Source organism: Podarcis pityusensis, assembly GCF_964106645.2.
Source record: "Podarcis pityusensis genome assembly, chromosome: 2".
Taxonomy (NCBI): domain Eukaryota; kingdom Metazoa; phylum Chordata; class Lepidosauria; order Squamata; family Lacertidae; genus Podarcis; species Podarcis pityusensis.
This window is the reverse complement of record NC_138029.1, coordinates 127,500,947-127,526,473: the sequence shown is the minus strand read 5'-3', so window position 1 is coordinate 127,526,473 and position 25,527 is coordinate 127,500,947. Positions and strand designations below refer to the sequence as shown.

Sequence of the window (25,527 nt, the reverse complement as noted above, 5' to 3'; positions counted from 1 at the left end):
TGTTGTGGTACGCCGTCAGAGAATAGCATATAGGAACCATTTATGCAGTGGGCCCGGTTCCATGTGTCATCTCTGCTGAGTATTAGTTTGCCAAGGAGGACGTAGTTTGGGGAGCGGACAAAAAGTTCCCAGGTCTGTTGCGTCTTAAGGGTAGGCAATATAGAATGGCGTAGAAGAACACGGGTCTCAGGTACACAAAAGTCGAAATCGCCTAAGCGGTCTAATGTTCCTGGCTTTACCATGTCTACGATCCCAAAGTCAAGGTATTGATAATCGATTTGTAATCCTGGGCATGAAACATGCGTTGTCAAGGAAGTGAGAGTTGCGGCGAGAGCAGGAAGCATTAGTAGAGCGAAGGTAGAAGGCATGATGTACCTGTTTGGGAGCATGGCAATCAGGAGCAGGGTGGTGGTAGATTGTCAAAGGCTAAGTATCGGAGGGATGGGCTGTCAAAGGCGGAGCTGTCAAAGCAGAGCTGTCAAAGACGAGCTGTCAAAGCGGCGTTGTCGAAGATGAGCTGTCAAAGGCGGAGCTGTCAAAGACGAGCTGTCAAAGACGGATTATTATGTCTTACGGAGCCGGAGGCGGATGGGGGGCTGAGATCCTTTGTCCGTCGTCGGAACGATCTCGGAGGTCCAATGGGTCGGTGTTGGTGTTGAAGCAGGTCCGGTATGTAAGGCCCGATTTGTGCCTCGATCTGGTCCGGTCTGTAGGGCTCGATGCGTGCCCCGATCTGGTCCGGTCTGTAGGGCTCGATGCGTGCCCCGATCTGGTCCGGTCTGTAGGGTTCGATGCGTGCCTCGATCTGGTCCGGTCTGTAGGGCGACTTCTGCGTCGGCGTTGCCTTCTGATGGTCGTGAAGGGACAGAGTAGGGTTTGTTGTCGTCGGGGGGGTTAGGCGGGGAAGCGGGCTTGCAGCGGGTGTGGTGCAGCCAGGCCGACTTCTCTGCTACCTTGACGGAGGTGGGGGTAGTGAGCAGTACCTGGTAAGGTCCTTCCCAGGTGGGTTGCAGGGGTACCTTCTGGTAGGTTTTTGCCAGAATCCAGTCCCCCGGTTGGAACGGATGGATGTTCTCGTCGAGAGGTAGGCTCTGACTAGTGGCTGCGTATCTGTGGAGAACAAGGAGTTGCTTCTGGAGCTGCATTATATATTTGGTCAGTTCAGACTCGCCGAGTTCTAGTTCTGATGGGGGAAATTGGGTGTTATATACGGGGGAAGGTCTCCCGAAAAGTAGTTCATAAGGAGATATATTAAGGTTTCCACGGGGGCATGCTCTGAGATTGTGTAGGACTAGGGGAAGGGCGTTGACCCACTTAATTCCAGAATCTCTGCAGAGCTTCCCTAGCTGGGACTTCAGCTGTTGATTCATTCTCTCAACTTGCCCTGAGGAAGGGGGGTGGTATGGGGTATGCAACTTCCGTTTAATCCCTAAAGCTTTAGCGATTTGCTGCACTACGTCGGAGGTGAAGTGTGAGCCCCTGTCGCTGTCTATGTGTCTTGGGACTCCAAAGCACGGTATTATTTCATGAAGTAGAGTTTTTGCTACTATCTGAGCTGTAGCCCTCCGAGCCGGGAGACATTCTACCCATCCGGTCAATTGATCAATTATGACAAGGGCATGCTTGTAGCCCTGGCAGAGGGGCAAGTCTATAAAGTCAATTTGGAGGCTCTCGAAGGGGACAAATGCCCATGGTCTGGCTCCTGGTGGACACCTGGCAGTATGCTTTGGATTAAATGTTTGGCAAGTGTGACAATTCTTTACTGCTGCTTTGGCGGCGAGAGCCAGTCCTGGGGCATACCAGCAGCGTTGTACTGAGTCTACGAGTTTGTCCCTCCCCCAGTGGGTACACTGATGCAGGATCCTTATGTGTTTGGGTACCCAGAGCCTGGGCATTATGAGTCTCTTGTCAGGGAGGTACCAGACACCATTCTTAAAGAGTGCTCCTTGCTCTTCCCACCCTTTTATCTCTTCCGGAGTGGCCGTGTTGTACATCAATTCAAAGTCTACGTCCGAGGGAACCTGGGGTCCCTGGAATTCATTGCTGGCAGACAGTGGTTGGAGGGCAGCTTCTTGTGCCGCGCGATCAGCGCAACGGTTTCCGAGTGAGACTGGGTCTCTCCCTTTGGTATGGGCTTTGCAATGGACTACCTCTATTTCTTCTGGGAGATGTATGGAGTCCATAAGACGTTGTACTAGGGGGGCATGGGCTATTCGCGTGCCTGCTGCGGTCAGAAAACCCCTCTGTAGCCAGATCTGCCCAGTAGCATGAACTAGCCCAAAGCAATATTTTGAGTCGGTGTAAATTGTGACCCTTTGTCCTGCCCCCAACTCGCAAGCCCGGATCAATGCGATAAGCTCAGCAGCCTGTGCGCTATATCTAGCATGTACAGGGCGCGCTTCCAGGATGTCGGTGTCACTAACAACTGCATATCCGCTTTTCCATTCTCCTCCCACAATTTTTGAGCTCCCATCTGTGTACAATATAAGATCGGGACTGGTCAGGGGAAGGTAGTCGAGGTCCTCCCGTGGTTTTTCGGTATGATGGACTACCTGGGAACAGTCGTGATGTGGGGTGCCATCGTCAGGAAGGGGTAAGAGGGTAGCCGGATTGAGGGAGTTTACTCTTTTTATGGTAACATTAGACGGGCTTAAGAGGATGGCTTCGTATCTATTCAATCTCTGTATCGTGAACCGTTGGCAACCTTGCAAGCTAAGAAGGGTGGCCACAGCATGGGGTACATTTACGGTCAGTTCATGTCCCAAAACAGTTTCTTGTGCCTTTTCTAGGAGTAGTGCTGCAGCTGCCACCGCTCTAAGGCACCCCACGTTCCCCAGTACAGTAGTGTCTAGCTGAAGGCTGTAGTATGCGACGGGTCTGTTCCTTCCCTGAAAGGGTTGGGTAAGGACGCCAGAGGCTACCCCTTTATTTTCGTGGACAAGCAAGGAGAAGGGTAGTCTATAATCGGGAAGTCCGAGGGCGGGCGAAGACCTCAGTTCACGTTTGATGGATTCGAAGGCTTCAAGCCCTTCAGCGGTCCATTGCAATTGGTCTGGGGCGCTATCATGTGTCATTTCAGTGAGTGGGCGGGTGAATTCTCCATAGCGGGGAATCCATGCTCTGCAAAATCCACGCATTCCAATGAAGCCCCTGAGCTGCCTTTTTGTTTTGGGAAGGGGTAGTCTTGTTATGGCCTCGATCCTATCGGTGGTGAGGGCACGGGTACCTTCTCCAAGAATGTGGCCAAGATATTTTACCTCCTTTTGGCAGTATTGTATCTTCTTTGGGGATACCTTGTGTCCCTTATGTGCCAATATCGTCAGGAGAGCTATAGTATCTGATTTACAGGATTCCAAATCTCGCCCACAAAGTAGGGTGTCATCTACGTAAAGCCTGAGGGCGGAGCCTCCCGGAAGGTTCACATCGAGAAGGTCTTGGTGTAATATGGAAGAGAAGATTGCTGGGGACTCCACATATCCCTGGGGTAACCGGGTCCACGTTAATTGGCCGGTTTGCCAGGTAAAGGCAAAGAGAAACTGGCTTTCTGGATCCACGGGGATACTGAAGAAAGCGGAGCACAGGTCTATGACGGAGTAAACTACAGTTCCCTCCGGGATGGTGCTCAAAAGGTGGTGTGGGTTGGCAACACGGCGTGTCTGGGGATAACAAAGGAGTTGACTAATCGAAGGTCTTGTACCAAGCGCCATTTTACGGGGTTGGTATTCGGCTTTTTGACTGGAAGTAGGGGGGTATTGCACGGTGAGGCACAGGGAACTAGAACTCCCATCTTTAGAAATTCATCAATCATCGGAGTGAGTCCATCGATTGCCTCGGGAGGTAGGGGATATTGTTTGGTACAGGGAAAGGGTAGGTCCTTCCTATAGTTAACTTTTACTGGGGTTGCAGATTTTAAAAGTCCAACAGAGGTCGATTCAGTTCCCCATAGCCAGGAGGGGACGCTATTTAGAAGTTCAGGAGGAAGGTCAATGGGTTTGTTATTAGCTTCTTGAAGGATTCCTTGGAAGTTAAATATGGAGTCGTTTGGCATATGCAAATAAATTCCTTCTTGGCCGCATTGGATGGTAGCGTTCAGTTTACAAAGCAGATCCCTCCCCAGAAGGTTGACTGGACTGGAGGTTAATAGGAAGGTATGTTTAACTGATAAAGGTCCAACGGAGACCTTTGCAGGTTTGGATAGGGGGCAGTTGCGGGGGATCCCATCAAGCCCCATTACGGTTTTGGTTTCCTCTCCCGGGGTCAAATGGCTGTTGGTAAGGGTGGAGTAGGTGGCTCCAGTGTCTAGGAGACAGTCGTAGGACTGCCCATCAATTTGCATAGTGCATATGGGGTCGGATGAGGACAGTTGCAAGACTGGGCAGAGAAATGGGAAAGAGGCGGGATCTGCTTTTAATTGTCAATGTTCCTGATATTCTTCCATCACCATTTTGTGGGTTGGGTTCGTGGGACGGTTTCCTTGTCTAAAGGGGTTGGTAGCGTCGTGGGGTGGGTTTCGGGGCCGTGGTTGCGGAGGTCCTGCGCGAGGCTGCATTTGGGCTGGGGATCGGTTCGATTCGTGCGAAGGGGTAGGTTCCCTACTTTTAGGATAGGTGGTTTCTTTGTATTCTGGCCTATATGGTTTTGAATTTCTATATTCAGACCTTCTGGCTCCTGTCAGAAGGGGGCAGTATCTTTTTATGTGCCCGACTTCATCACAGTGGAAACAGACACGGTCTTCCAGTAATTCCGGTCCCCCTGATTTAAACTTTTCTTTGAAGGTAGGAACCCCGGCCGCATAAGCTAATACCCGGGGAGGATCGGGTTTTTGGTCTTTCTTCTTCCTTTCATCCCTCGAGTTAAAGACGGACTTTGCGATGGAAAGGATTTCGTTTATGGTTTTTCCATCGTATCCAAGGTGTGAATTTAATGCTTTTCGGATGTCAGCCGTGGCTTGGTCTTTGAAAAATCCTTTGACTATTACCTCGTGCTGTGGGCTCTCCGGGTCTATTCCACCCCAGGTCTTAATAGCGGAGACTAGCCGTGAGTAGTAGTCAGAGGGATGCTCATCAGGTCCTTGAAGGACTGCTTGGACTTTGGTCCAATTTACGGTTCGCTGTCCTGCAGCTTTAATGCCGTCTAGGATGGCCTTCTTAAAAATCTTTAAACCCCATATGCCATTATCAGTGTTATAGTCCCAGTCAGGGTCGTTAAGTAACGTCTGAGCGGTCAGTGGGGTCATCGAGGCGGGACGATTTGGTTGGTAACCTTCTCGAGCAAGGGCTTCCCCCGCTTTCGCTAGTATCTCCCTTTTCTCTGCCTCATTAAAAAGGGCTCCAAGCAACATATGCACGTCCGCCCAGGTGGGGTTGTGAGTGGAGAAGATGGTGGCCACCTGGCGGTGGCATTTGTCAGGGTCGTCCCGTAGGGAGGGCATCTTATCGGACCAGTTCATTAGATCCGAGGTAAGGAAGGGCTGGTGAGTAAAAACCATGCGGGGAGGGTCTCCTGCCCTGACGGGGGGTATAGGTAATGCACGCAGTGGAAAGGTGCCCTCTATTTCTCCGTTTTGCAGATTGTCTCTGTTTCTAGTTCTACTGGAGACAGGTCCCTCTCTTCCTTCGGTTAGAAGCTGCCCATTGAGTAAGGGCCCAAGGTCCAAGTCTACTTGGTCTCCTCCTAAATTGGATGCACTTGAGGATCGGGTGGCAGTGTGTTCGGTGTGCTTTGGGAGGGGGCAGTGGCTGGTGGGTTTGTTACGTTTTCCCTTGGTCCTGTGCCCCCCCCCCGGCTCCTGCTCTGTCTCCTGCCCCAGGTCCTGGCTGTCGGGGTGCTTGAGGTTCGGGGTAGTAGAAAGGGACGAGGGTTCTATCCAATTGTTCCTCCTGGGCTCTAATCTCATCATATGGGGGGGGGTCCGGTTGTTTTTAAAACAGCCATTTGACGGACAATTTGGGCTTGCTGCCATTGAAATAATTCGCGGGCTTCGACAAAGGCGTTCAGGTAGTATAGTTGTCAGGGCCTCTCGTCAGCCAGGTAAGATTTAAGTGCTTGCATCTTTTGGAGATTAAAGGAACCATGAGGCGGCCATCTGGAAGCTGGCTCTAGGTGGTGGGTAAAAGCGACCCACGAGGTGTTACAAAGGTCCCTCAGCTTGGACTTTGAGAGTCCCTTCCTCCCTTTCAGTTCTTTCCAGTTTAGGAGGACGAATTGAAGAGGGATATCAGAGTCCTCCCTAGGGCGGAAAGGCTCCGCGGAAGCCTTGTCGCCGGGAGGAGTCCAGTCTGAATGCTTGGAAGCTTGGGCTCCCATCCTCTCTTTACTATTGGGTTATTTTTTTCGTTAACGAAGCACGCTAAAGACAGAAAAAGGGTGAACGTACACACACAAGGGAAAAAGGGCAATGGGAAGAAAGGGGGTAGAAGAAAGATTCTTTCAGTATTTGGAGTATCCTTGACTTAGCGCAATTCCTACTTATTTCTAAACCACAAATTATTTGCTGAAGACCTCAAACTTTGCCCGGAAACCTAAACCACGGGTCTCTGCCCGGAAACCTAAACCACGGGTCTCTCTGCCCGGAAACCTAAACCACGGGTCTCTGCCCGGAAACCTAAACCACGGGTCTCTGCCCGGAAACCTAAACCACGGGTCTCTGCCCGGAAACCTAAACCACGGGTCTCTCTGCCCGGAAACCTAAACCACGGGTCTCTGCCCGGAAACCTAAACCACGGGTCTCTGCCCGGAAACCTAAACCACGGGTCTCTGCCCGGAAACCTAAACCACGGGGCTCTGCCCGGAAACCTAAACCACAGCACTGTTTTCAAGACTAACCCTAGTGTGGGGCCCCAATTGTGAACCTCCCCTCTACCCTCCACAACAGCCTCCTGCCTAGCCTTTGGACTAAGTTCGGGTTCCCTACTGAACGCCTGCACAGCGCAGTGCCAGATCGGGCTCCGAGAAAACAAAGTTTTGAAAGGAAGCAAATGACCTTGCGTTCTCACGTACACGGGTCATCCCCAACAAAGGTCGCCGAGCAGGAGGGGCGGCTTCATTTGCATAAGCAGAGAAAGTAGAGAGGTTCGTAGGAACGCCTCTGGACGACTCCGAGAGAGGACGTTAGAGAAACAATAAGCACCACGTTTTTTTCGGCCACGCTCCGAGAGGAGAAACGGGGAGAAGGAGAGAAGTAGATTAGTAGTAGACGCCTCTGGACGACTCCGAGAGAGGACGTCAGAGAAACAGTAAGCACCACATTTTCCCCGGCCACGCTCCGAAAGGGAAAACGGGAGAGAAAGAGAAAGGGAGATTCGTAGGGGTAACGTCAGAAATAAGAGGAAGAGAGGTCTGGCTGTTGTGGGGACGTTACTTTCCACCCCCCTCCCAATGTATTTACTTCAAACCATACTCACGTTCGAAGATGTCCCTCGCGGATCCCGGGATCCCTTTTCTTTAGCCGGCTATCACCTTGCCTTTGCTCTCTCCGGTTGGGCTTTTGGTGACGGTTGATTACCGCCCACAAAGAGGAGGCAGGGAGAGGAAAAAAGGATCCCCGGGCTAAGGTTGCCCAGTGGCGCCCGATCCCCTCTATCTCCCCCCTCACCTCTGCAGGAGAACCAAGTGTCCCTGAGAACGGTCGCCAAAAACTGTTAACGGAAAAATCTGAGGGCTCCCTTGGACAAAAAAGTAAAGACACCAACCAGAGCAATTCAGAGCAAAACAGCAGCCAGTAGGCCTGGTCTTTATTAAAAACTGTCGCGACAGGACTCCCACCGCCCACAAGGTGAAGCAAGATGGAAGCCTGGAACAAAGGGAGACCCTAACTTTTATTAGTTGCTAATCCCCTAAGCTACACCCTCAGAATTACATCATATTTACATCATGATTATATTAAAATTGGGAGGAGTCGGGGAGGGGCTGCACAGGTAATCCGAGTGTCCTGACACCTGGCCGGAGTCTCTTCTCCCCTCCCCACATGAGTCATGTTGAAGAACAAAGGAGGAGGGCGAAGTTTCCTGCCCCCTGAGGGGAATCCGGTCACAGTCCTTTGTGAGAGTCCGCGCGGAATACACTAAGATATGCAGTTCATTGTATCCCTGATAGCCTTCTGTCTGAGCCCATCACGATGGCTATCAAGGTTGTCACGTTAACTTGGAGGGAACGCAGAGTCGCCGGAAACCCCCCCCCTCACTAACACGTGTATCACACAAGCACCACACTCACACCTACACGCATCTCCCCTCCCTGACCCTAGAGATGTCCCTTTAGAGGGCCATCCCTTAAAAGCCTTCCGTAAATAAGGAAGCGCTAGCCTGACAGCTTCCCGCTATAGCGCTCCGCATCGCCCTATCTTTATTGTGAGTAGACCGGCCGACCGAACTCTGGGTCAATCGGCGGCCGCCTCAGCCAATCAACGTTAGTGAACAGCGCCCCTTGTGGCGGCCACGCAGGTACTGCAGGCTACCGGCGCTTTCCCCCCCTTGCTTTGACAGCTCTCAATACAAAGTTTCCGAGTTCAATTGACCGTGACTGATTTAATCAAAATGTAGCAAGCTGCTTCCTGAAGGCGAAAGTGCTTTGAACTTCAAGGACAGTATTCTTCATAAATTCACTAAAAATCAGCCGTACCTCGGATTCTCACCGGACCACTTTTATTCTGCTGCATATGGCAAGGACTATCAAAGGGGGGTGGTCTGATATCAAGCGGCCATAATCCTTTCAACGAGCGGTCACGTACTCTGCGTTCCCTCCAAGTAGACGTGACAACCTTGATAACCATCGCTGATGGGCTCAGACAGAAGGCTATCAGGGATACAATGAACTGCATATCTTAGTGTATTCTATGCGAACTCTCACAAAGAACTGTGCCCAGATTCCCCTCAGGGGGCAGGAAACTTCGCCCTTCTCCTTTGTTTTCGTGTATGACTCATGTGGGGAGGGGAGAAGAGACTCCGGCCAGGTGTCAGGACGCTCGGATTACCTGTGCAGCCCCTCCCCGACTCCTCCTATTTTTAATATAATCATGATGTAAATATGATGTAATTCTGGGGGTGTAGCTTAGGGGATTAGCAACTAATAAAAGTTAGGGTCTCCCTTTGTTCCGGGCTTCCATTTTGCTTCACCTTGTGGGCAGTGGGAGTCCTGTCGTGACAGTCCTTTTCTAAATAAAGACCGAGCCTACTGGCTGCTGTTTTGCTCTGAATTGCTCTGGTTGGTGTCTTCATTTGCCCAAGAGAACCCTCGGATTTTCCGGTAACCCCCCCAAGGCTGGACTCGCTCTAACAGCCCCCAGCGCCCCCTGCAGCTCCTGATCTGGGACCTAAGGCAGGGCAAGGACTGAGCTTCAGGGGAGGAGAGGGTGGGTGGATCGGGGCTCCTGCTCAGGGATCTCTCCCTGGTCTACGCGGAGTCCTGGCAGATTCCTGGGCAGGAGGGAGAAGTCAAGGCAGGCGGCCCCCCAGTCCCTCTCTCTTTCTCCAAGATGGCTTCCCTTCCTCCCCCAGGGATGCTTCCCTTCCTCCCTCCGCCCCCCAACTTCCTCTGCCCTCCTCCCTCCGCCCCAGGGTCCCATTTGTGCCAAATTGGAGGGGAGGGGAGGGAGACAGGGTGGGGCTCTCTTGCCTCCTTTAACCCTTACATGGACTTCCTCTCTCCGATTCTCCACACAAAGGGGACCCACCAAGGCATGCCTTGGCACCCACGGGAACCAGGATCATGGCGCCCCAGGGATTCCTGCCAGGGAGAACCCGGAACTCCCAGAGAGGTGTGGGGTCTCGGTTCAACTCCCAGCCCTTGGGGGGCCTCCCATTTCCTTCTTGCACAAGCACCGGGGTTGGGTGGGGAGTAGGGCAGCTGAGCATCTCTTCACTACTCTTAAGCAGATGAGGGGTTGCAAAGGAGATCTTGCAATGCGAATCCTGTGAATGGAGGGTCTCCAATTTGCAGCCAGATTGCATGGATCGGGGCCTCTGCAGATAGCACCCAGGAAGTGGGCCTCTCCAGTAGAGGCCACAGTGGTAAAGAAGAAAAACATGTTGGAAAATTGGCCCACTGTACCTATAAAAAACTTTTAAAAGAAGAAGAGAGCCAATGGAAACTTATGAGTTTTGAGGAATTAAGAGATGTCATTGCAGATTGGTTCCAATATTATCAAATATTCGAAAGATTGAAAGTAGATAAACAAAAAGGGCTCACCGAGAAACCCTGAGATTTGAATCCGACGTAATGAATTCAAAAAGTAAAACCCTTTCCAAAGCTTACCGCCTCCTCCTCGAATGGGAAGTTAAATCAGAATATGATAAAGTGGTCTCAAGACTTTGGGTATGCTATAACAATGTCCCAGTGGGAAAACCTGTGGAAGAATAGTTGGAAATTTACTATATGCTATGCCATAAAGGAAAACTTGTTAAAAATGCAACACCGGTGGTATTGAACCCCATGGAAATTAGCCAAAAGGAGGCAGGGGACACGGGTGGCGCTGTGGGTTAAACCACAGAGCCTAGGACTTGCCAATCAGAAGGTCGGTGGTTCGAGTCCCCATGACGGGGTGAGCTCCCGTTGCTCGGTCCCTGCTCCTGCCAACCTAGCAGTTCAAAAGCACGTAGATAAATGTTCAAAGTGCAAGGAGATAAATAGGTACTGCTCTGGTGGGAAGGTAAACGGCGTTTCCGTGCGCTGCTCTGGTTCGCCAGAAGCGGCTTAGTCATGGTGGCCACATGACCCGGAAGCTGTACACCGGCTCCCTCGGCCAATAAAGCGAGATGAGCACCCCAACCCCAGAGTCGGCCACGACTGGACTTAATGGTCAGGGGTCCCTTTACTTACAAAGGAGCCAAAAGTAATTGTTGGAGATGTGGAGACCAAACAGGCTCACTGTACCATATATGGTGGCAATGTAGCAAAATAAAGAAAGTTTGGGAGGAAATCCACCTTGAACTAGAGAAAAAGTTAAGAATCTCATTTATTAGGAAACCAGAGGCATATCTGTTGGGCATTACTGATTCAGATATTCCTAAAAAATGTAAAGATCTTTTTTGTATGCAACAGTGGCAGCAAGAGTTCTTATAGCTACAAGGTGGAAGAGCGATATAATTCCTTCTAGACAAGAGTGGATACAAAAATTGACTGAATATGCTGAATTAGATAGCCTATCTGAAAAAAAATAAAGCGAGATTTGAATTTGTATCAAAATGGGTGGCCTTCAGAACATATCTTAAACAAAATTATACCATGTTAAAATCTGCAGCAGCTTTTGAGTGATCCCAGCAGTTTTTAATAATTGCTTATATAAATATAAACATTTATAGATTGTGAAAATATTAATCGAAAAAATAGTATTTTGATACGGCAGTAAATTCATGTAAAAAGAATTAAGGAATAAATGGGAGGTCGGGTATAAAAGATAATGAGATTTTTATTTTTATTGTAACATGAAATTGCAATCACTAATTTATGCCATAATTTTTATCTTATTAACAGATTGTGTTAATTTTCTTTTCTTTTCTTTTCCCTCCCCTCTTAAGTTGTAACGTTTTTCGGTATTGGGTTTTTGTTTTGTTTTTTGGTATGTAATAAGCATGGAAATAAACATGGGGGGAGAAACCAATTTAAAAAAAGAAAAAAAATATAGCACCCAGGAAGCGAGTTGTTGTTGGGGGTCTCTGCCCCTTTCTCCCCCCACCTATTACCCCCTTCCCCACCCTACAGCTCTACCTTGTTGTCCTCTCTGGCTCTCCACTGCCATCGCTTTGCTATTCTATTCCGATTTCCTTTCCTGCAATACAAAGAGCTGGGGGCTCTCCAAGGACGCGCCCCCTCTGGGGACTGAAGTGTGGCTGCACACGAAAGCTCATACCAGTAACAAACTCAGTTGGTCTATAAGGTGCTACTGGAAGGAATTCTTTTTTATTTTGTTTTGATTATATCTTACATTATGCTTACTATTGTGAGACCCTACCTTCATGTCTATACATGAAAGATTTAAACTTTGACTGAAACTCCATCTATATTCTTGACATTTACATGACTTCTCCTATGTCTGAGCTTGTTGACGTCTCCTCTGGTTTCCACTTCTACTGAAGTTCTTTCCACACGCCATCCATTTAAACGGTTTCTCTCCTGTGTGGGTCCCTTGATGCATATCAAGCTCTGTATTCTGCCTGAAGCTCTTTATTTGTACATTTAAAAGGATTCTCCCATGTCAGTTCCTTGATGTTTTCTAAGGCTTGGTGCATGCGGTCAGCTGAAGGAGTGCTCAGATAGGAAAATGTTCTTGGATCTAGACCTCCATCTGTCAACATTGTTGGGGTGAGTGAGTGTTCATTCTTTCCAGAACCAACTGATAGTTTTTGAAAGCTCCAGAACACATTTTAGGTTTATCTGGCAGGGCAGGAAAGAAACCAAGAATTAAATATAAAATTATAATGGATACTTAGGAGAGAGGTGGATTCTGACTGCCAGATTTATGTTTGTACGATGAGGCCTCTGCCAGCTTAAGAAGTGTGAGATAGTGAAAGACACTAAGCTACTGGATTTAGAAGGTCATGAGAACACCTTTGGTCGGCATGTTTATTCATGGTATCAAAAAACTAAAACACACAAGAGCTTTGTGAATCATGTTATTAGGAAAAACAAATTTAGAGTATGGGATAAATATAAGTATCTGCTGGAATGAAATACACCCTTTGGGTTTTCACCCACAGAAGCAATAGCTTTTAAAGGATGCAATATGGAATAACAACGGGCAACTTACAAAGATCTTTTGGACTTTCCGGAAGAAAAAAGAAAACTGAATAAACAGGGTGAGGTGGGAGGTACGGCAGTGGATTGATTACAATGCCATCAAATTATCTTTTTTATACAAGATAAAAGGAGAGGTTTTGTGACTCAAAGTTTGCACACTGAAAGAGATATCATTGAGAGTAAAGAGAAAGTGATTTCCAAAATGTAAGAGATACGATTGGAATGGGAAATAAAAGACAAACTGGTAAAATCAGCAGTGATACACTAGGCCAGAAATATAGGTCATAATTAGAGCTGGGCGATGATATATCGTCCAAGACTGCCTTGAAGTTAACATTGTGGTAACTGTTTCCTAATATTTGAGCCGACAATATATTGCGAAACACAATGGGTGTAAGGACTAGGCGATATCTAGTTTTCAACATCGTGGTCTCACCAGCTAAACATTGCAATGTTATCACCATCTAAACCTCATCTAAATATCACATGTTACCAGATAATGGCCATGGGCCATTATCACTCCTGCAGAGATTGTCCCTGGGCCTGACCAATGCAGTGCGATGCTGGAAAACGCGTTTGTGCATGTCCGCGGCGATGGAAATAGCTTCTGCGCAGGCTGCTTGGGGTCTAGTTTGGGGCCTGCATAAAGAACCTCTTCTCTTTTCTCATTTTAGCTGTAGGTATAAATTCACGGCCAAAAGCCTTATTGATACACAATTTTCCATCCGATGCCTGCTTACTCGGAAGTAAGTCCTACTCTGCTCCCATGTGCGGAGCCAGCAGTTCAGGCAGTTCTGAACTGAAAGGACCCAGAGTGGTTTGCAACCAGGTGGTTTCCAAATGCTGCCCTTTTTGATACATTTCCATTTATTCTTTTGCGTGGGGACTGGCCAGATTGAAAACCCCCCACCCCATTCAAAAGAAAGACTTGCAAAAGATTTCAAAGGCGGAATTTCCAAAAGATGGCACTTTGTCCTGAATTTAAGACAAGTCAGTCGAAAAATCATGGGCTTTTTTGGCATTTATTTGGGGCCTTGTCTAAAAAAGAAAAAGAAAAAGTTCTACAAATTTGGGGGTGTCCTGGTTTTTACTTTTTGAAATATGGCAACCCTAATTATTCTTGGCTCTGCTTGAACGGAAACTCCCTTTTAGAGCACAGCCGGTAGAGCATGAGACTCTGAATCTATGGGTTGGGGGTTTGAGCCCCACTTTGGGCAAAATACCTTAATTCCAGGGGGCTGGACTAGATGACCCTCGTGGTCCCTTCCAACTCTGCAATTCTAGGATTCTACCATGTGTAGAGGAAAGATCGCCGTCTTGTGGGCAGTGGAGGAATGATGTAATGTTGGTTGGTGGGAACTGTTCTTGAGTGTTGCCTTGTCACTCACATGCAACACCACAACAGTCCTGTGAAAGGAAGGGGGAGCATTTCTGCAGGCTGATGTCCATCCATCCAGCTGCCCAGGCCCCAGCACCTCCCCCTAACAGTGAAGGGTCCCAGTCTGGAAATCCCCCCTTCCTGCTGGAGATGAGGCAGTGAGGGATTCCAGACAGACAGAGGTGTCCTTGCTCTGGAATTCCCTCGGCAGCAGGGAGACTTCAAAAGCCCCCCCCCCATGCCTCCCCCTTCCCTCATTTAGTAGGGAGACTTTTCATCTTGTGGTTTGGTCATTTCAAATGCAGTTTTTCTCTCTCTCCCTGCAATTTTATCATGGAACTTTGAAGTGTCAGGCATAGCCCTATTGGCTTTAGCCCAAACGTAGCAGAGTTTTCCTGCACAGCGAGGAAGCTAGTTGCGGCGGTAATGACTAGTCAGCTAGACTCAGAATAACTATTTACAGGATTTATTAAAAGGAAAAATAAAACCAGCAGAGTTTCTGCATACAAATCAAAGCAAAATAAATCCTTTCTCTCTCTCTCTCTACCATACACAGCACTTCTCCTCCTAACACACCTAACATCACACTGTGCTAGCAATCCTAGATAACAGAGTTGAGTGCTGGTCGTTAACCAATCAGAGTAAGTAGTTTCTAGGTCAAGCAGACCTTGGCTTTCTGCCAAGAGTAAATTGACACTGCCTTGAGTTAATTGTGTGAAGCAAGAATCTGTAAGTTTCCCATGAGAATCAATTAACAGAAACTGAACACCCCCTCACAGATTCTGCTGGACAATTAACATCAAAAAACACCTATGTAGGAGATTATTTTTCCAGCAAACCTAAACCCTTGCACATTTGCTTGTTCTTTATCTTTGCCAATGGTTTAGTTAATACATCTGCTACATTTTCATCACTTGATACATAAGTACATGTGATTATATTGTCTTGTACACAGCAACGTACATTTTGGTATTTTACAGAGATATGTTTGGAACGTGATTTGAAACCCTCTGTTTTACTTAAGGTTATACAAGCTTGATTATCAATGTAAACTCGTACTGGTTCTCCACAATTTACATTTAAATCTGCTAACAAATGCTTGAAATAAATCACCTCGTTGCACAATTCACTCAATGCGGCGTACTCCGATTCCGTTGATGACACACTTACAACGTCTTGCTTGCGTGACCGCCAGCTGATTAAAGCTCCACCGACCATTATGACTAGTCCTGTGACAGATTTTCTGTCTGGCAAATTTCCCCAGTCACTATCACAGTAGCAACTCAACATTTCGTCCTCAGAAGAATTTAATTGTAACATATAGCCAATTGTCTGTTTGAGGTACCTCAGAACTTGTTTTACCCCTTTCCAGGCATTTAGTGTGGGTTTTGAGACCAATCTACTTAATATGCCTACTGCGTAGCTAATATCAGGTCTGGACCACTGTGCTAGATACAATAAACTTCCAATTACAGAGTGATATACATCAGGATGTTCAAATTCAGGACTCTCATCTATGTGAAGTGTTTTTATGAAACCTGGATCCATAGGCACCGCTGCCCCTTTGCAATCCTGCATCCTGTATGTAGTCAGTAGTTGCTTAACTTTGTTCTGCTGACTAATTAGGCAGCTGCCATCTTGGGCCCAGCACACTTCCAACCCTAGATATGTCCTAACCGGGCCTAAGTCCTTCACTTTGAACTTACTGGACAATTGCTTGGCAAACCTTTTAGTTTGTTTATCTGTTTTACAGGCATACAATACATCATCTACATAAATCAGACAAACTCTTGATCACTGCCTGTACCACGTACATAAACACAATTGTCAGCTGTACTCTGCTTGAAACCAAATGACACTAAGGCCTCATGGAAACATTTGTTCCAAGATCTTGCAGCCTGTTTGAGACCATATAGAGCTTTGTTTAATTTCAACACTCTGTTGGAACCTGTCTCATAACCAGGCGGTTCGGCTAGATACAGGTCTTCTGATATTGATGCATGTAAATATGCAGTCTGGATATCAAAATGGTTTAACAGGAGTTTTCTCTTTGCTCCAAGCGTTAAAATCAGCCTTACACTGTCCCCCTTAGCAGTAGGGGAAAAAGTTTCGTCATAATCTTTGTATTTGTACTTTCCTGTCACCAGAGGTTTAGGTTTGTACACCCACCTGCAGCCTACAATCTTTGCCCCCTCAGGCGCTGCTACTGGTGTAAAAACCTTGTGCTCATTCAGAGAGGACATCTCTTCCTCCATTGCCTGTTTCCAGAGCTCTGCCTCCTCTTTTGGTAACTTTAACACCTCCTGAAAACTCTTGGGTTCTGCAATTACACTAAACACATTTGCAGTATCTGGAGAAAAACGCACCGGAGGCACTCCTTTGTTTTGTCTTTTAGATCTTCTGGGAGAAAATTTTTCTTCTGACCCACTTTCCTCCTCAGAGCTACGACCTCTTTTTTGTTGCTTAGCAACTGGTCTCTGGCTAACTCCACTTTCTTGAGAGCTCTTATCTGAACTTTCCTCCCCCTCAGACTCTGATTCTCTGTGTCTACCTTCAGAGTCAAGGAGCTCGTGGGAAGGTTCAAACCAAACCTCAGTATTGGCATGTAGTCTCTCCCAGCCACTATGTTCACAAAAACTGGCATTCCTGGAGATCACAATGCCATTTGTCCCTTCAGCAAAGCGGAAACCTTTTCCCAGCTCCTGGTAACCCACAAACACTAACTGTTTGGTCTTAGGATCTCCCTTCTTTCTCATTTGTTTCGGAATTAATACCCAGGCTTTTGATCCAAACACATGCAAATGGTCAATTTTAGGTTTTTTCTGAAACAATTTAAAGTACGGAGTTGTACCTATTGTTTGATGAAAGAGCCTATTTTGGAGATAACACGCGGTGAGCATGCTCTCCCCCCAATAAGACATGGGCAAATCAGCATCATCAAGCATGGCAAACATCATATCTTGTAAATATCTGTTTTTTCGCTCTGCAACGCCATTCTCCTCTGGGGGAAAAACGTTCGTTTTTCTATGCCCAATGCCACGCTTTTGTAACCAATCTCTAAAGGCATTTGACATAAATTCGCCACCTCTGTCCGTCTGAATCCTTCTGAGTTTAATGGACAGAAATCTTTCCACAGATGCCACCCAGCCTTTAAACTTAGTGAACATGTCACCCTTATTCTTCATGGGAAAAACCCAAGAGTAACGCGTGGCGTCATCCACAATTGTTAGTGAAAAGCGCGCTCCACCCCTGCTTACAGCAAATGGACCAATTACGTCCATGTGAACCAGCTGTAGCGGTGACTCACTAACTCTGTCACTTCTGGGGTAAGAGACTCTGTGGGTTTTAACCTTTTTACAAACATTACAATCAAGGTACTTGTTACAACTCTTTAAATTACCCCCATCAGCCAATTCAGACATTTTTAGTACACTTTTCCAGCAAGCATGCCCCATTTTCCTATGCAATAAGTGCACACAGTTGTCATGTATAGCTTTGTTATTCACTGCAGGCTGAGATTTACTGACTACTGCTGCAACTTTAGATCCTGCTTTAAGCCAAAACAAGCCTCCCTCTGACTTAGCAGTGCCTAAAATCTCACCAGCCTTCTTAATAATGCAACTGTCTCCTTCAAAATACACTTTAAACCCAGCTTTTAGTAAACAATCTACAGACATCAGATTGCTCCTTAATGAAGGCACACAAAGTACATTTTGCAGGCATTCACGAAGACAAGGAACAAAAACTGCACCCCCCGAAATCACTTCGGAAGTACTTCCGTCTGCTAGAGCCACCTGGCTGCGCTGTGCTGAGTTCTTGGAAACAAACAATTCATCTGAATTTACGATGTGCCGAGACGCTCCAGAATCGACCACCCAGACAGCTTGTTTCTCATCAGCAATCTTGACCTCGGCGGTCACCAGCTGAGCCGACTGTTTTTGTTTGAAGAATTTCTTTTTACGCTGCTGCTGCTGCTGATCTCGTCTCTGCTCCTGCACCGGCAACTGAGACTTGACCAACTCCGGACATTGTCGTTTTAGATGCGCTGAAGACCCACATCGAAAACAACGCCTAACAGCAAACGCTGACTCCTCACCAGTATGCTGCTTTTGCTTCACCTCTGGCACGGCATGAGAACTCCTTCCAAACCGTCCACCTGTAGAAGCCTCTGCAGCCAACGACCTTTCTTGCCTCTTCTGCCATTCTTCAATCAAACGCCCAGTAACGTAACTGACTGATAAATCACGCTCCTGTATGCCTTCTAGAGACAAAACTAAATTATCCCAGCTTTCCGGGAGAGAACTCAAAATAATAGCCACCTTCTCCTGCTGGTCTAACGCACAGTCTCTTTCCTGTAGCGCAGCAAACTTTAACTGTAAACTGTGTAGGTGTTCCTGCATTGTAACCCCAGGCTGTAACATTGCCTTGTACAACACCTTGTGAATGAACAGCTTGGAAACCGCTGTCTCACGCACATGGAGTTCTTTAAGTGCTTGCCACACACCTCTAGCTGTCTTGATTCCCCTCACATACGGCAACTGGGAATCTTCCAGCCCCAAGACAATTGTGGCCCTTGCTCTTTGGTCTTTATCGAGGTCTTCATCATCCGGCTTCGCAGGAAACTTACTCACCACTTGCCAGAGACGATCCCTCTGCAGCACTGCCTGCATGCGTTCCGACCACAGCAAGTAATTGGAGTCATTCAGACGCTCAAAAACCATCTGAACTGGTTGTGAGGCCATCTTGAGAGCGATGTCCCTGGAACCCGGAACCAGCTACTCACGACCACCGAGAGAGAAAACAGGAACCACAGCACCCAGCACTCACACGCTGCAGCTGTTGTCCTTGTGTCCACTGCGTCACCAGCTCACAACAGTCAGGAACCAGCCAGTGTCCATCTGCTGCACCAACAGGAACAACAACTTCTGGAACTACTGGAACCAACACCGCTGATGCTGACACCACCACAACTCAGGCTGGCAGCACAATGCCCATAACCTCATGGAACTTTGAAGTGTCAGGCATAGCCCTATTGGCTTTAGCCCAAACGTAGCAGAGTTTTCCTGCACAGCGAGGAAGCTAGTTGCGGCGGTAATGACTAGTCAGCTAGACTCAGAATAACTATTTACAGGATTTATTAAAAGGAAAAATAAAACCAGCAGAGTTTCTGCATACAAATCAAAGCAAAATAAATCCTTTCTCTCTCTCTCTCTACCATACACAGCACTTCTCCTCCTAACACACCTAACATCACACTGTGCTAGCAATCCTAGATAACAGAGTTGAGTGCTGGTCGTTAACCAATCAGAGTAAGTAGTTTCTAGGTCAAGCAGACCTTGGCTTTCTGCCAAGAGTAAATTGACACTGCCTTGAGTTAATTGTGTGAAGCAAGAATCTGTAAGTTTCCCATGAGAATCAATTAACAGAAACTGAACATTTTAATACTGTTGTTGGTTTCCTTGTTTGAATTATTCTGTTCACTAGTGATATTTCACATAGCCTTTGTGAATGCAAAGCAATTGTGGCTCTTGGGTAGAAATCTGTGATCCAGACATGGCCTAGTCAATCACACCTTGTTTCAACATCCATCTAAGACAAGGAAAAGAAAATCCCCCCATCATTTAGCCCGGACACTGAGGTCCACTTCCGAGGGTCTTCTGGCAGTTCCCTCATAATTACAGGGAACCAGGGAGAGGGCCTTCTTGGTAGTGGCGCCCTCCCTGTGGAACATGTTGGTTTCTGCTTTCTTCACTGTGCAGCGAAGTGCTTGTCACGGGACAATGTTTTGCATTCCACAGTCAGAGTACTGTTGGGTTTTCCCACGGGAATGAGAGACTGGGTGTGACGTACACTGGTTTTCTGTTTTTCACTCTTCTCTCTCGGTGTTCTTTTGTTCCGAGAAGGAGGTTGCTTCTCTGCTCCCGCAGAGGCAAGATGCATGTTTGTAATCTCTCAACATTGAAGTGAAAATAAAGCAAAGTTAAGCATGTGGCACGTACTGCTCATCCTTCCGCTGTGTACAGGACTCTGCAAATACAACATTATTGGTTCCGGGCCCAGAAAAACGCAGTCAAACTGAAGGATGGACTCCAGAAGCCGAGTCGGAATGCCGGCAGAGGGACAGAGAAACGGATCGGCGTTATCTGCTCTGCGTATCGAGTTGATTGATGAGAGGTATGTGCTCATGCTCCGGGCAGCCTGCCAGCTTCTAGTTGATAGCTTTATGGCTGGACTTTGAACTTTTAAAGCCGTTTTGCCGCGGTACAGGCAAAGGCTCTAAGGCACAAGCTCACAGGCTTGGGAGGCTTGAAAACCGAAAGTACCTTTGAAAGTGCTTTTGGAATGAGGTTTGAAGCAGCAGTGACGCAGCTTGATTAAACGCCGCGGAGATGGCAAATGCAAAGCTGGCTGATGCTTGTGGAATTCCTAAGCTCAATAAGAAAAACTACGCGGACTGGGTTCTCTATGCAGAGGCTATTCTGCGGAAAGAGGGTCTGTACAAAGTTATTACAGACAACCCCCCAGCTCCAATTACAGACGAATGGAAAGCTAAGGATTCCAAAGCGATGGGAACTCTTACATTGATAGTATCCCCAGAAGAGCTCTGTCTGTTGCGTGATAAGACCACAGCCAGAGAAATTTGGGACACTTTAAGAGAGGCTCACTTGAGGACAGAGGCTGGTTCCTCAATGTACTATTATGCCAAGCTGCATGGTATGGCTCTTGCTGAAGGTGGAGATGTGCGTACACATCTGATGGAGATGCAGAATCTGAGACATGAGCTGCAACAGAGAGGACTCACCTTTCCAGAGGCTGTGTATTCCTTCATGATACTACATTCTTTGGGTCCAAGTTGGGAGTCCGTTGCCACTCAGATTGCTGTTCAGCCAACTGCTCAGCTCACAGTAGCCCATGTTACTGCCGTAATTCAGAATGAAGCAGACCGCCGGGGTGCTAGCTGCATGGGTAAGGGGGAGTCTTCACAGACGTCATCCCAGAGTGCAGTGGAACCACCAGATGGCGCCAAAGCTTTGAAGGCAGTGAAATGCTACTCGTGTGGACGTCTAGGCCATATGAAGAGGGAATGCAGATATCCCAGGGCCAAGACAGAGCAGCGCAGCGGAAGCTCTTCGCGTGGAAAAGGCCGAAGCAAAGGCAAAGGTCCAGTGTCCAGGACAACACAGCACAAGGCAATGGTCTCACGCTTCACTCCAAAGGTCGTAAAGGTCCAGAAGACGTCTAGATCTTTCTTCGTTGTTGATTCAGCAGCTACCCACCACATGTGCAACGATAAGCGACTGTTCGTGTCTTTTACACCGCAGGAAGGTGCGATTCACCAGGCGGATGACCACACGATCCCCAGTCAAGGCTACGGAACTGTTGTTCTTCACAGTTTGGACTTATCGATACAAGATGTGCTTTACGTACCAGATGCCACACACAATCTACTCAGTGTTATGCAGCTGAATGAACGGAACATTGACGTTTCCTTCAAGAACAAGAAATGCACCATCACAAAGAAAAATGATTATGTATTGCATGCCGAATGTGTTGATCGTTTGTTTGTTTTGTATTATGATGATGTTGTGCAGAATGAAACTTGTTGCATTGCAGGTTCTAACAAAAGTTTGCATGCAGGATGTATTCACGATTTTCACAGGAAATTTGGTCATTTGCATTTTGAGGCAGTATCTAAAATGCCTGCCTTGGTTGAAGGTATGACTATTAAACCCTGCAGGTACCACATGAAGTGTAAGGCATGCGCAGCAAACAAAGTGAAAATGGCTGCGAAAGGTAAGGTGTCTAGTAGGCAAGCTACAGAACCATACCAGGTTGTTCATGCTGATTTAGTTGGTCCACTATCACCCTCTTTGGGTGGAAATAGGTACTTCATGGTTCTCATTGATGCTTTTTCCAGGTATATTTATGTGTACAATCTCAAGCAGAAATCAGAGGCATTTCCAAGGTTCAAGGAATTCTGTGCTTGGATGGAAAATGTGCATGGTAAGAAGATAAAGACTCTTTTCACTGATCGCGGGGGAGAATTCACTTCTCAGCAGTTTGAAGCTTTTCTGACTGAGAAAGGAATTCAACACTATTTGTCCAGTCCTCGCTCGCCATGGCAGAATGGACTTTGCGAAAGGGCAAATCAGACATTGCTTCAAGGGTTAAAAACCTTGCTGCATGATGCCAATCTTCCAGAGAGTTATTGGGCCGAATCTCTCTCGTGTTTTGCTTACAGTTACAATCGCAGGTTATCTTCAGCGATTGGTTGTACCCCCTATGAGAAGATGTTTGGCAAGAAATCGTACATCAAACACATGAGAATTTTTGGTTCTGACATGTGGGTTCACACACCACAAAGCTCCAAGTTAGGCAAGCGTGGATTGCATGGTATCTTTCTAGGTTATCAGAAAGGTTCTTACAGAATAATGATGACTGTAAGACAATTAAGCTCACAATAAGTGTTGAGTACAATGCCAAGTGGGGGGAGAATGTGGGAATTTTCCAATGTTATCCTGATGACAGTGATGAGACTGAGGATAAGCAACAGCAAAAGCAGCCGCAACAACCCACACCCACTGATGAAGGTTCTGATTCTGAGTCTGAAACTGAATCGGATGGTTCAGAGGATTTCAAGAGTGCGAAAGCCTCTATGCGACCCTCTGAAAGCTCTGATCAAGAATTGGAAGAACCATTGTTCACAATAGGCCACTTTTCTCCCAAGAAAGAAGAGGAAAGTGTTGAGGACTTAAGGCTAATTCACAGGTCACAAAGAGCCACAAAAGGCAGACCTCCAAAGAGATTTGCTGATGAATTTGCTAAAACAGCAGTAGCAGCTCTTAAAAGCTCCAAGAAGGTATTTGAACCTTCAAGTTTCCAAGAAATCCAGGATTTGGATTCAAAGGAAGCTGAGCCATAGTTAAATGCCATGAAGGCTGAGCTTGATTCCTTAGAAAGGAACAAAACATGGGAGCTAGTTCCAGTAGTTCCAGGAATGAAACTGTTTGGAAGCAAATGGGTCTTCAAAGCGAAGACAGATCAAAATGGCAAGATAGTCAGACACAAAGCCAGATTGGTAGCCAGAGGTTTTGCACAGGTACCAGGTGAAGACTATCACGAGACCTACTCACCCACCGTGAGGTATGAGAGCTTATGCTCAAGCTAGCTGCAGAGGAGAATCTACACGTTAGTCACCACGATGTGAATACAGCATTTTTGTATGGATCTATAGGTGAATCACTTTATATGCTTCCACCTGATGGCGTACAGGTAAAACAGGGATTTGTTTGTGCTCTAAAAAATTCCCTTTATGGTCTCAAACAAAGTGCACGGTGTTGGCACACAAAACTCACTGAAGTATTGTTTTCTCTAGGTTTTCAGCAAGTGAAAGCTGATCCATGTGTATTTGTCAAAGAGGAAGGGCAAAAGAAGCTGTATTGTTTGTTTTATGTTGATGATATTTTATTCTTTTGGAAAGATGTCACAATGTACAATAACGCCCTAGCTCAACTGAAAGAGCACTTTGACATGAAAGATCTTGGTGAGGTAAACAACTACCTATCTCTGGAAATAGAGAAAGATCAAAGTGGTAACATTCTAGTACACCAGTCACGGAAAATTGCCGATGTGTTAAGCAAACTGAACCTGATGGATGCTAACCCTGTAGACACACCGATGACAACAGGTTATCAGGTAGATGACACTGAAGAAGCATTTTCTGACACTACACTGTACAGAAGTGTGCTAGGCAAGCTAAACTTCATTGCCAGATGTTCAAGACCTGACATTGCTGTTAGCTGTAATTTGCTAAGCAGACAAGTTAACAATCCCACTGTTAAGGATTGGAAAGCTCTAAAACGCATAGCACGCTATTTGAAAGGCACTATGCATTACAGACTGAGATTTAACAATCAGAAGTCTGGTGGTCTTGAGATTTTTGCAGATGCAAGTTTTGGAAGTGACACTACAGACAGGAAAAGTACGTCTGGAGTTTGCTACATGTACAATCAGGGTCTATTTGATTGGTCATGCAAGAAGCAAACAACAATTAGCTTAAGTACTTGTGAAGCTGAATTGAATGCACTGTCTTATTCACTTAAGGATTGTGAATGGTTGTTACAATTGTGCAAAGACATGAAAATTCCTGTCAAATGTCCAATCCAGGTTTACCAGGACAACAAAGCATGTTTGGCTTTGCTGAATTCGGAAGGTTGTAAGCAAAGCACGAAGCACTTGCAATTGAAGTTGCAACATGCTAGGGAACATATTCAGAAGGGACTCGTAACGGTGTCCTATATGCCAGGTAATGAAATTCCTGCTGATGTATTGTCCAAGATTGTATCAAGGGATCAACACTGTCCCGATGTACAGAAATTTGGTTTGTACTGATATTGTACGAACACGCTGCCCAGTGATGTTCACAGAAAGGGGGAGGATGTTGGTTTCTGTTTTCTTCACTGTGCAGCAAAGTGCTTATCACGGGACAATGTTTTGCATTCCACAGTCAGAGTACTGTTGGGTTTTCCCACGGGAATGGGAGACTGGATGTGACGTACACTGGTTATTATTATTTATTATTAATTATTATTATCATCATCATCATCAGATGTCAAAGAGAGAAAGTAACTTTTGGAAGACCTCTGAAGGCCTTCAGGGAAGTTCTTAATGTTTGACATTTTACATGTTCCTTTGTCATAGAACCAAGCTGGCACCATCCATTGGTTCTGGCAGGGTTCCAGTTCATGGTCAACAAGATTAAACAGATGCACGTTGGGCTGATGAGGAGGAGGTGAGGGACCAGGAGTGAGACCTTGGGGTCATGTTAGGTAACTCTGGGAAATTGTTGACCCTGTGTGCACTGGCTCGGGAAACTGCAAATCTCACGCTGGGGATGTTTAGGGAACCGATTGAAAATACACCTGCCACTCTCCTAATGGTTGTAGTGCAGATCTTGTTGGCATGCAGAGGGTCGCAAGGCCAGCTGGCTAGTCCCAGGTGGGTCATCTCACTCCAGCCGTCCCGCTGCAAAGACCCATCAGCCTCTGCTCCGATGTAAATCAGCGACCCAGACTTCAAAGCCAGGGCACACTATATCAGCAGAGCGAACTGCAGACACAGAATAGGCGTGAGGCTTGTGGAAGCATACTACAACTACGGATTTATTAATCATAAATCAGGACAAAGAAACATTTCGTCTCTCTCTTTGTATTCTCAGAGAGACAGAGAAAAGCAAAAGCTATACACACAACGGAAGTTCCCAGCATACTGTGCTGGAATGTAAACAGACATGTGACATATAACAAACCCATATCTGCTCCTTAAGGAGGAATGGAAATTATTTATGGAGATCTATGGCGTGAACACATTTGGAGTACTGTGCACAGTTCAGTATCTGGGACCTTACAGTTTGGAGA

At 46.8% G+C, this 25,527-nt stretch overlaps 2 protein-coding genes and 1 long non-coding RNA gene across 5 annotated transcripts in view; 1 reads left to right on the top strand and 2 right to left on the bottom strand.

The window, feature by feature from the left end:
- The window catches only part of LOC308466085 (uncharacterized protein), a 54,588-nt gene that overhangs the window by 16,023 nt on the left and 13,038 nt on the right, over positions 1 to 25,527 (bottom strand). Inside the window, exon 1 of one of the 3 annotated variants that reach the window (XM_080986627.1) lies at positions 10,252 to 10,346. The exons of the other annotated variants lie outside the window; for them this stretch is intronic. The gene's annotated coding sequence lies outside the window, so the exon portion shown is untranslated. Of the gene's footprint in view, positions 1 to 10,251; positions 10,347 to 25,527 lie in introns of those variants that run through there. 3 annotated transcript variants of the gene reach the window in all.
- The window catches only part of LOC308466306, a 51,359-nt gene that overhangs the window by 14,499 nt on the left and 11,333 nt on the right, over positions 1 to 25,527 (top strand). The gene's annotated exons all lie outside the window — the stretch shown is intronic.
- The window catches only part of LOC308466141 (uncharacterized protein), a gene marked incomplete at its 5' end in the record, with an annotated part of 48,689 nt that overhangs the window by 16,125 nt on the left and 7,037 nt on the right, over positions 1 to 25,527 (bottom strand). The window lies entirely within an intron of this gene.